We start from the raw sequence: 12,323 nt of genomic DNA, 5'->3' as shown, positions 1-12,323 counted from the left end.
TGCTCGAGAGAACTTGCTGTGCTTTGGCCTGGGCTGCTCGCTGACTAAGACAGTATATGTTGAATCATACCACTTTGTTGATTTCTAGGATGGATCCCATCAAATACATGTTCGAGAAGCCTGCCCTCTCCGGAAGAATAGCGAGATGGCAGATGATCTTAACAGAGTACGACATCCAGTATACTACCCAGAAAGCAATCAAAGGAAGCGTGCTAGCTGATCATTTGGCTCATCAAGCGGGGGACGATTATCAATCTATGAATTTTGAGTTTCCAGATGAGGACGTCATATTTGTTACTGATAATGAAAAACCTGAACCGGATGAAGGACCCGAGCTGGGATCCCGATGGACTATGGTTTTTGATGGATCTTCTAATGCGTTGGGCCATGGTGTTAGGGTTGTACTTATTTCTCCCGGAGGTTACCATACACCTCTCACTGCTAGACTATGTTTTCACTGTACCAATAATATGGCTGAGTATGAAGCATGTATTTTGGGACTCAAAGCTGCTATAGATCGGCGAATCAAGTTTTTGAGCGTGTACGGAGATTCAGCCTTGGTAATCAGTCAGATCAAAGGAGAATGGGATACTAAACATCCAAATCTCATCCCTTATCGAGAGCGGGTGATGACATTAATCCCATACTTTGAAGAGATTACATTTGAACATATTCCACGAGAGGAGAATCAGTTGGCGGACGCATTAGCTACCATGTCATCTATGTTCAGAGTCAGATGGGGCAGCGAAGCTCCCATGATTACCATTGGACGGTTAGATGAACCGGCATACTGTTATGAACTTAGCACTGAGAGGGTACAGGAGAAACCTTGGTTCCACGACGTAAAAAGATACTTAGAAGATCAGGAATACCCTGAAGGGGCATCCGTCAATGACAGAAAATTCCTGAGGAAGTTCTCCGCTAAATTCTTTCTGAGTAATGGAGTATTATACAAACGTAATCATGATTCAACTTTGCTTCGCTGTGTGGATAAAAAGGAAGCAGAAAGGATTATGGAAGACATGCATGACGGTATTTTTGGGACTCATTCTAATGGACATACAATGGCCAAGAAGATTCTGAGATCAGGGTATTATTGGTCTACCATGGAAGCTGATTGCCACCATCACTCCAGAACCTGTCACAAGTGTCAGATCTATGCGGATAAAGTACATGTGCCTCCTGCTCCATTGAACGTGTTAACAGCTCCTTGGCCTTTGCAATGTGGGGCATCGATATGATCGGAGAGATTAAACCTACGGCTTCTAATGGACATCGCTTCATTCTCGTCGCTATTGATTACTTCACAAAGTGGGTAGAGGCAGCCTCATTTGCTTCTGTCACCAGGAATGTGGTGGCACGGTTCATCAAGAATAGCCTTATTTGTCGATATGGCATCCCTGAAAGAATTATCACTGACAATGGTACTAATTTGAACAACAAGATGATTACTGAACTCTGCACGCAGTTCAAAATTAAACACCATAACTCCTCTCCGTACCGGCCAAAGATGAATGGCGCCGTAGAGGCTGCTAATAAGAACATCAAGAAGATCATACAAAAGATGACAGTAACGTACAAAGACTGGCATGAGATGCTACCGTTTGCTCTCCACGGTTATCGCACTTCAGTACGCACTTCGACAGGGGCAACTCCTTTCTCTTTAGTCTACGGAACGGAAGCTGTTTTGCCAGTGGAAGTTCAGATTCCCTCTCTAAGGATCATGAAAGAGGCGGGTTTAAGCGAAGATGAATGGATTCAGACACGACTCGATCAGATAAATTTGATTGATGAAAAGAGACTTGCGGCTGTTTGTCATGGGCAGATATATCAGAAGCGCATGACCCAGGCATTTAACAAAAGAGTCAAGAGACAGGTGTATCAAATTGGTGACTTGGTGATCAAGCGTATCATTCTACCCCAAGGTGATCCCAGAGGCAAATGGATTCCACATACGAAGGGCCATTTGTAGTTAAGAAGGTATTCTCTGGTGGAGCCATGATACTTGCTACAATGGATGGCGAAGACTTCCCGCATCCCGTGAACGCGGACATAGTTAAAAAATACTACGCATAGCAGAGACCCGCTAGGTCGATGTACCTAGGCAAAAGTAAGGGCATCCCGGCGAACCAAAAGGGTTCGGGCAAAAATTAGGGATAAACATATAAAAATGTACACCCGGCAAGTCGAAAACCTGAAAAGGCGGCTTGGGCAAAAAAGGGTATCCCGGTGGACTGAAAACCTGAAAAGGCGGTCCAGGCAAAAATTAGGGATTAACGCGTATGACTATGTCCCGTTCTCTGTCAGCTTCAACCAAGTTCAAGGAACCGAACAAGCCAATCACTTCTATCCGCCAGCAGGAGATGAGATGCTCGAAGACATGATGACAGTAGTGGAATTAAAATCAATAGGACTTTCTCTGCATAGCTTTCTCTTTGTGTTCTTGACAATTTCCTCTTACTAGGATTTTTGTCTCCTTGTACACAGATTGCCTGTTCATAGGCCCTCTTTCAAAAAATCAATGCAATTTTATTTCACTTTTACTCTTCTGTTTTGTTTGCATAAATGTCCATTGATTTGATTTGAATTAATATATGCATTTGAATATGATCAATGTTTATCAAAATACATGCATGGAATGGCAATAGCAATTACTACCCGAATTCAGGATCAAGGAGAAGGTCTAACCATGCTTCCAATGAATCCGCTACCAATCTTATTCTCCCCAGCAAGCTTGTTTTTTCTCAGGAGAAATTGGCATTATTCCCCGGGCAAAGCCAGCTATTTCCCAGAAGAAGTCGATATCATCAGACAGATTGATCCTCTCTTTCATCCCTAGCCAGGCTCTGTTGAATATTTCCACCATCAGACCGAAATCAACAACCCCCTGCCGAGAAAGGGTCATCATTACAAGTATCTCCAATAAGTAGATGGGGATTTATTTTCCCCAGTAGAGTCTCCAAGCAGAACTTCTCATACGCATAACTCATTCATTACATCATTTCACAGCATACGCATGCATACAACATTCGCATTTATTTCTTGGCATAACACGAAACATCTCATGCATCATGACATGGCATGAAGCTAATTTTATTTTTCAGGTCAATTATCCTCCTGACATAGTCAAAACAAAGGTCTATTCAAACAGACCTCTTTATCAATTACATTCAAGATGCAACGATATCCCTCAGATGCTACCTAGTGTACGGTACATTTCTGAAGTGTAGTCTAGTGTACGACTACCCCCTTTTATCACCAGATTCAGCCTAATGGACGGCTCAGTCTGCTCAGATACGGTCTAATGTACGACCCAATTTGACCTTCGTCTCCTCAGATGCTACCTAGTGTACGGTACATTTCTGAAGTGTAGTCTAGTGTACGACTACCCCCTTTTATCACCAGATTCAGCCTAATGGACGGCTCAGTCTGCTCAGATACGGTCTAATGTACGACCCAATTTGACCTTCGTCTCCTCAGATGCTACCTAGTGTACGGTACATTTCTGAAGTGTAGTCTAGTGTACGACTACCCCCTTTTATCATCAGATTCAGCCTAATGGACGGCTCAGTCTGCTCAGATACGGTCTAATGTACGACCCAATTTGACCTTCGTCTCCTCAGATGCTACCTAGTGTACGGTACATTTCTGAAGTGTAGTCTAGTGTACGACTACCCCCTTTTATCACCAGATTCAGCCTAATGGACGGCTTAGTCTGCTCAGATACGGTCTAATGTACGACCCAATTTGACCTTCGTCTCCTCAGATGCTACCTAGTGTACGGTACATTTCTGAAGTGTGGTCTAGTGTACGACTACCCCCTTTTATCACCAGATTCAGCCTAATGGACGGCTCAGTCTGCTCAGATACGGTCTAATGTACGACCCAATTTGACCTTCGTCTCCTCAGATGCTACCTAGTGTACGGTACATTTCTGAAGTGTAGTCTAGTGTACGACTACCCCCTTTTATCATCAGATTCAGCCTAATGGACGGCTCATCCGGCAACTCCAATACAGTCTATCATAAGACCCATTTGGATCTTCAACTCAGAGACGATCTGGCGTACGATCCATTCTGATTTTTCATCCTCAGCAAAGTCATCTGCCTAACGAACAGCTCACTCTGATACTCAGATATGGTCCAGTGTATGATCCATTCTGATCCCTTATCCCCAGCAGCATATAGCATACTCAGACTCCCCAGTGAAGTCAACAGCATGATGGATGACTCATTATATGGTCTAACGTACGACCCGGTATGACACCCATGTCTTCAGATATCGTCTAACGTACGACACAATCTGAAGCTCTCATCATCCAACTTCCTGGATGGTACCTTTAAGCCCATCTTCATCAAGACTAACCTGTGATTAGCAAGAGCAAATTTTTGGGGCATTCTAGTGTTCAATAATCTTCCACCTCCAGACCACGAATGGCGTACACACCATTCTAACTCTCTCGGTTCAAGAATATTGAACAGGGGCAGCTGTCATACCCCAAAATTTGCCCATTAATATTTCAAGACATTTTTCAAGGCATTCTGACTCATTTTTATGACACTGATCTTAAAGGAACAAAGGCCCAGCTCACGAATGGCCCAATCCAGAAAATGGCCCAAACTGGCCTGTTCGCTACCAGCTCGCCTAGCGAACATTACGTTCGCTACCAGCTCGCCTAGCGAACGTTCGCTACGCGTTCGCTACCAGCTCGCCTAGCGAGGCTGACAGACAACAAAAAATTTCGGGCTTCGTTCTGAGCCCATTAGGTCATGAAAAAGGGCATTATAAATACCAGCACTTCAGTAATGAAAAGAGAACGAAAAAAGGAGAGAGGAGAACCCTAGCAAGCAAACCCTAGTGCTCACAGAAGGAAACCCTGAAGGAAAAGCCGGCGGCACCAAGTTCTACCGCCGCCCAATTCAATCCGATTTTCCGATTCGAAGTCACAACTCAGCTGTTAACAGGTTTACATTGCTATCATTGTTTTTATATTCTTAATTTGCATATGACTTTATGATTAGATTTATGAAATACCTTAAGCTTGGCATGTGAACTTTAGTATATACCATGCATACTTTAAATGATTAATTGTATAATTGCAGTAATGAGATCCATAAGGCATAAAATTGGTTGAGATTGTACTGATATCATATTCAAAAACCAGCAGCGCTCGCTAGCACATCGCTAAGCGAGCCAGTAGCGAATACTCGCTAGGCCTTCGCTAGGCGAAGCAGGGGCGAATGGGACAGTGGCTGTTTCAATTTTTTTTGGCGGTTCTATCTTATGTTATTATAATTCTGCATCATTTGATTTGAGTTCATGATTGTTGTGTTTATTTTATGGTGCAACTTTCAATTATATTTTATCTCGATGCTCTAATCCGTGTGTTGAATTGTGTAAAGGTTTACATGTTTCCAAGAAAAAAGACCGCCGTTAGGTCTTCCACTTTATTTGTGGGATACCCTTGTGGAGACTCACCCTAAATCGCTTAATTAATTTTAATGTGTTGATTTTAATAATTAATTTTAATGTATTAATTTTAATGTATTATTTTTAATGTATCATTTTTAATGTATTGATTTTAATGTGGAGATTCATCATAATCACCTAATTAACTTTAAAATGTGGCCTTTAAATATGTGATCTTGGACCTCTCTTTTGCCTTACGATATTACGGTATAACGGTCATGTCCCGCGAATGTAGGGATACACTTAGCAAAGACCCTTCGATTAAATCATCATAAAATAAATCCTGGTCCCTCGGATGTTGCCTTCGAAAATACGATTTTGTCCCTCGATGACCCTTCGGTGTAGCCTACGGTTAAATGATGATCGTCCCTTCGAATGCTAAGGTATCCTTACAACTGTTGCCTTCAATGACCTATCGATGACCCTACGATGACCCTTAAACATCCAAAGGTAAAATTACTTACTCCTCAATAGTAAGGACAGTTTTACCCTCATAAGGATAGGAAATGCCCATAACGACCTTAGGAAGGTATAACTCTCAATTACTGGATCATAACCTAAAATACTTTTTACACCTCACACATTTCTAAACTATTTTTTTTAAACAATTTTCAAAACTAAACGAGATAACCACTTTGTATATATTCATACAAGAATCATTACAAAGTTAAATTCTCTTTTCAAACATTTTTCAAGCAATTCACCGACACTTTTTCAGACAAAAAGATAAGTGATCCAGCAATTAAGAGCCCATGGATAACCATGGATACAAAGGGTGCTAACACCTTCCCTTTGTATAATGTACCTCCCGAACCCAAAATCTATTGAGGTCTTTCCTGTTCTTTTCCACCTTTCCTTATTGGATAAAAGAAAAGTCGGTGGCGACTCTTGCTATCCGCGACATTGCGATAAAAAGCAAAACACCCCAAAGTCAGTTCACCGTATGACACTCACAATCCCTGTGGAGACGATAACAAAAACCCGACACTCAAACCTTACACCAACAAAATGGCGCCGTTGTCGGGGATTGTGAATTGATATTGCGAGCATCGCAATAGTTGCTAGATTTTTAACTTTTGAATTTTTGACTTGTGCTTGTTAATTTGTTTGGTTTAGTGTGCAGCTTTCGTTTTATGCGAGGGCAGGTTCCTGAGGACCAACTTCTTTTTGATCCTGAGATCGAAAGAACCGCAAGGAGACTGAATAGCAGAACGAGACGAAGGAGGCAACAAGCTAGACAACGACAAGAACAAGGAGAAAGTTCTTCTACAACACATCCACCACCTTTCACACCTATCATGGATCAACCACCACAACCACCGCCCATTTCCACACCATGTGTCAACAGTCCGAGGAATACAGCTCAATTTTCCAACCACACGGGAAGGCAAGCCGAGATGAAGACGGGAACTCTTAACTTGCTATATGGAAGTCCATTCACCGGAATGGATCATGAAGACCCGTTTGCTTTTCTCACCAAATTTTACGAGATAGCATTGGCGGCCGGAGTTGATCAAGCTCAAGAGCTACCGTTGTTCAAAAGACTATTTCCTCATGCTTTGCTCGGCAAAGCCAAAGATTGGTACTTGGATCAAACACCTGCAGTCATGACGGATTGGAACGTGTTGGAAGAGAAGTTCATTGAAAGATTTTTCTCCCACAACCAGTTCATGGAATCCAAAACGGCTATCTCCGTGTTTTCGCAAGGAACCAACGAATCGTTGAATGAGACATGCAAAAAGATTCAAATCCATGCTTCGGAAGTGCGAAGGGCATGGTTTTGACGAATTGACTCAAATCCACATTTTCAAGAATGGCCTTCAACCTAATTGCAAGACTTTATTGGATGCTACTTCAGGTGGTTCTTTGTTGTCTAAAAGCGCCGAAGAAGCTACTGATATCATTAACCGTATGGCTCTAAATGACCTCCAAAGTCAAAGTAGAGGCAACTCTTTGAAGAAATCGGGAGTGCTTGAACTTGGAACGAATGATGCTATTCTTGCCCAAAATAAACTCATTTCTCAACAAGTTAAACTCTTAACTCAACAAATAAAAGAGTTGAGAGAGCCTTCAAAAGTTAAACAAATATCTTGTTGTGAGCTTTGCAAGGGTGATCATGACACCGGGTTTTATCCACCTCCCGGGTTCGAAGAAGTGAATTACATGGCGAACCAACGAAACTACCAACCGAGGCAACAACAACAACAACCGTATCAACCACATCCTCAAAATCAACAACAACACTTTCAAGGGAATCAAGGGTTCCAACCTAGGGCTAACTGTTACCATAACCAAGGTTATGGGGGTGGTTCTTCTAGCCGTCAAAACCCTCCCCAAAATCCTTACCAACCTCAACAACCGCCGGTCGTGACTTCAAAGTTGGAAGAGACATTGACACAATTTATGCAAATGTCGATGGCTAATCAAAAGAGCAACGATACGGCAATCAAAAATCTCGAAACTCAAGTCGGACAACTTTCTAAACAACTAGCGGAACAACAACCCGGTCCATCTTTTTCGGCGAACACGCAAACGAATCCAAAAGAGCATTGTAAAGCGATAACGACGAGAAGTGGAAGGGAGTTGATTAGTGAGAGTAAAAAAAGAGATGAGAGTGAAAAAAGAGAGGAGGAGAAAAAAGATGAGGAGAAAAAAATAGAGGATAGTATTGATGGTGAAGTTGGGGAGTGGAGTGAGGATGAAGTTGAAAAGAATGAAAAGAATGGTGAAGTAGAAAATAAAGATAGTGTGGAAGTAGAAAATAATAAGAGTGATGAAGTGATGGTGGAGGGAGTGAAAAAGAAAAGAGCGAGAAGTTCTAGAGTTGCTAAAGGAAAGGAGGTAGTGAGCGCTACTCCAATCCAAAACCTTCCGTATCCACATGCTCCATCTAAAAGGGAGAATGAACGGCATTACGCCCGGTTCATGGATATATTCAAACAATTGAAAGTGAATATTCCGTTTGCCGAAGCATTGGAGCAAATGCCTAAGTATGCAAAATTCATGAAAGACATACTTACTAAAAAGCGGAGGTACACGGAACCAGAGACAATCTTGCTTGATGCATGATGTAGTGCCATCATTCAAAAAACTCTCCCAAGGAAGGAATCCGATCCGGGCCGAGTCGCTTTGCCGGTAACCATTGGAGACACCTACGCGGGTAATGGCTTGATTGACTTGGGATCTAGCATCAATTTAATTCCCCTATCCATTGTTAAAAGATTGGGAAATGTTGAGATCAAGTCTATAAAGATGACTTTACAACTAGCTGATAAGTCTACCACTTCACCATATGGAGTTGCTCAAGACATGTTAGTGAAGGTGGACAAATTCTTCTTCCCGGTTGATTTCATTGTGATTGATATGGAGGAGGATGACGATGCTCCGCTTATTCTTGGCCGACCATTCATGAAAACCGCTCGCATGATGATTGACGTTGACAACGGTTTGATGAAAGTAAGGGTCCAAAATAAAGAGGTAGCCTTCCATCTTTTTGAAGCCAAAAAGCATCCTAATGATAAGCATGATTCTTCCTGAATTGATGCCACCAAGGAGAAACTAGTGGAGGTCGCAAACCAGGTTCATGTTTCTAATCCTTCAGAAAGATCTCTTATCGGAGTCTACAAAGTTTCGACCAAAAATAAAGGAAAAGAGATGGAAGCATTGTTGCATGAATTAGAGTCTTATGGAGAACTTGTTTATCATGAAGAGACAAGTGAAGGCTTGGATATGACAAAGAAAGTGGAGGAGCCAAAACTAGAGCCACATTTGAAGTATGTGTTCCTTGGTGATAACTGTACTAAACCGGTAATCATTAGCAACACTTTGTCCACAAAAGAGGAGAATCAATTGATACAAGTGCTAAAAAAGAAGGACGTTGTCAAACTAGTAGAGGCCGGGATGAATTGTTCTATCTCCGATGGTGAATGGGTGAGTGTTGTGCAAATAGTTCCGAAAAAGGGTGGTATCAGATTTTATCGAAGGTTCATCAAGAACCTCTTGAAGACAACCAAGCCCTTGAGGAAGATGCTCAACAAAGGCGGATCGTGAAGACCGTCGAACCGTCGAGCTTATCCGACGTTAAACAAGCGCTTGTTGGGAGGCACCCCAACATTGTAAGTATTTATCGCTTTCTGTTGTGTGGTATTGGTGTTCAATTTGAAGAACCCTGCTGAAGGTGCTTTGCATGCTGTTTGATAACACGAAATTATATCGCTTTTTAAGACTTAATTCAATTAAATTATTTTATCATTTACGCTAGTTCATCTCATTTTATCAGATATTATGCAGTATTCCTCTTCTATTTATATCAGGTACCCATTTTGAAGCAAAAGTGAAAAAGGGAAGAAAAGGAGGTGTAAAAAGGAACAAAAAGGAGAGAAAAGGAACCAAAGGCCAAAGCCCAGCCCAAAGCGCACAAGTCACCAATGTTGTGCCTGTGACGGACGTCACAGGACGCGTGACGAGCGTCACGCGAAGTAGCCTTGTGACGGACGTCACACATGGTGTGACGAGCGTCACACCAGTCCACTAGCTTTTTGGCGCAAGTTACGCTCTCAGAGGAATGGAAGTAACGTTGAGGACTTCGTGTCCTATTCCCAAGCCGTGAATTTAGCACGCTGAAGACTCGTGGAAAAGAAGAAAAAGGCAGTTAGTAGCACTACTATAAATAGCTACCCTAATCCCTCTCGTTTGCTCTCCTCTCTTTGCCGTTTACACACACCGAAGCTCTGCCGATTTTCTGTTCAAGCTTTTGCTTATTTTTCTTTTTCCAGCAGAATTAATATTGTTTATTTTATTTGTTTATTTTGCAAGTTTTATTTCTTCTTCCCTTGCAAATTTACCTTTCCCGTTTTAATTTTTAGATATTTTTCGCGTAGTAGTTTCTACACCGGAAACTACTGTGCAACTTTATACCGGATTTAACCTTACGTTATATTCGAGTTTTTTCTATTTCCTTGATTTAATTTACTGTTTAATTGAAGAATCGAAGAACAAATCCTACCGGCTTGTGGAGGAGTGTTCAAGACCTTTGTATTACGCATTCAGGTTCTCTAATTGTTATTTAATATTTAATGTTTTACTCTATTGTTTATTTACATTGCCTGCCTGAAATGAGTCTGTGTATGCATGATAATAATTATTATTTAGTTAGCATGTCTGGCTAATTCGCCTAGGTATCGGTATGTAAAGTAAGCAGAAACAGGGGTCAAGACTGAGTCGGTCTGTTCAAACTTAAAATTAGAATCAATCTTTTTATGGTCTTAACTTACAGGTTTAATAACAAGATTTTTTTACAAAAGTAAAAGACATAAAGAAGTTGAAACCAACAGAGCGAGAGTTTGAGATAAGGGTGTTTAAAACGGTCAGTATTTTCTTAAAAAGAGTTTCTGCAACTTTATTGTTTTCAAAATATGATTTTTGACTTAATTATAAGTGACAGCTACATTAATATAAGATCATGGTTTCTTCAACAGAGCGAGAGTTTGAGATAAAACCTTTAACCAATAAAGTTAATCGAAACGATTTATTTTAAAACAGAGAGACCGACAAGGAATTGATTCCCTAGTTTTGACGAACCACATACCGATATCCGTTTTATTGATATTTAATCTAGATATTAGTTTAGCTCTTAGTTTTTCCCCAAACAATCAAACATTTTCACCTTAGATTTACGTAGTAACTTTAGATAACGGTACATCGATTCATAAGTCCCTGTGGGATCGATATCTTTTAAAACTACGCGATAGAACTGTGCACTTGCAGTTTGTATCCCATTCTCGACTCACCCCAGTCGAGCGATCAAGTTTTTGGCGCCGTTGCCGGGGACTTTTATTCAATCGATATCGTAACTCTTCCGTTACGCTGTAGAGACTAAGGTTTCTTTTTCCTTCTATTCTTTCTTTCGTTGATTTGTATGCCACGCACTCGCTCTCAAGGCGAACCGCTCTATTTACGAATCAACGATATCGAACTATATCTCCGAGTCTTACGACGAATTCGGGAATATCGTGCTGAAAACAATCTCCCTCCTATAAACCTTCCTGATATCAAAAACATTTTTCTTCTTTAACCGAGATGGCAGAACCAGCTCGTGCTCTTAGAGATTACGCCGCTCCATCGCAAGATGAACCGCATTCAAGTATTGCTCCGCCCGCAATCGAAGCAAACAACTTTGAACTTAAACCTTCGCTGTTGCAGGCTGTGCAACAGAACCAATTCTCTGGAAATCTTACCGAGGATCCAAACCTTCACTTATCCGTATTTGTTCAATATGCTGATACTGTTAAAGCTAATGGTGTCACTTCAGAGGCAATCCGACTTCGTCTTTTTCCTTTCTCATTAAGAGATAGCGCTAGAAGATGGCTTCAATCTCTCCCTTCCAACTCAGTCACCACATGGAACGAGTTGAAGAAAGTTTTTCTTGCCCGATATTTTCCGCCAAGCAAAACAGCTATGTTAAGGGCCCAGATAAACGGATTTTAACAGAAAGACAACGAGTCTCTTTTCGAAGCATGGGAAAGATACAAAGACATGATGAGACTTTGCCCACACCATGGTTTGGAAGACTGGTTAGTAATTCACACATTTTATAATGGTCTCTTATACAATACAAGGTTAACAATAGACGCCGCTGCAGGTGGTGCACTAATGAACAAACCTTATGCTGACGCTTACCAGCTTATCGAGAGCATGGCCCAAAACCACTATCAGTGGGGAACCGAACGAACAACAGTGGAAAAACCTCAACCGAAAACTGGCATGTACGAGATAAGTAACCTTGATCACGTTAATGCAAAAGTGGATGCTTTGGTCCAGAAAATTGAAAGTTTAAACGTATCACCACCAACCGC

General features: G+C 41.5%; 1 pseudogene; it reads right to left on the bottom strand.

Annotated features, from left to right (window-relative positions):
• Nucleotides 1-11,932: 11,932 nt before the first annotated feature.
• On the bottom strand, nucleotides 11,933-12,032 carry LOC127108956 (uncharacterized; annotated as a pseudogene).
• Between the last annotated feature and the right edge of the window lie 291 nt (nucleotides 12,033-12,323).

The sequence above is a fragment of the Lathyrus oleraceus genome, chromosome 7, assembly GCF_024323335.1.
Source record: "Lathyrus oleraceus cultivar Zhongwan6 chromosome 7, CAAS_Psat_ZW6_1.0, whole genome shotgun sequence".
Lineage (NCBI taxonomy): Eukaryota > Viridiplantae > Streptophyta > Magnoliopsida > Fabales > Fabaceae > Lathyrus > Lathyrus oleraceus.
This window is presented reverse-complemented; position numbering and strand designations above follow the sequence as displayed.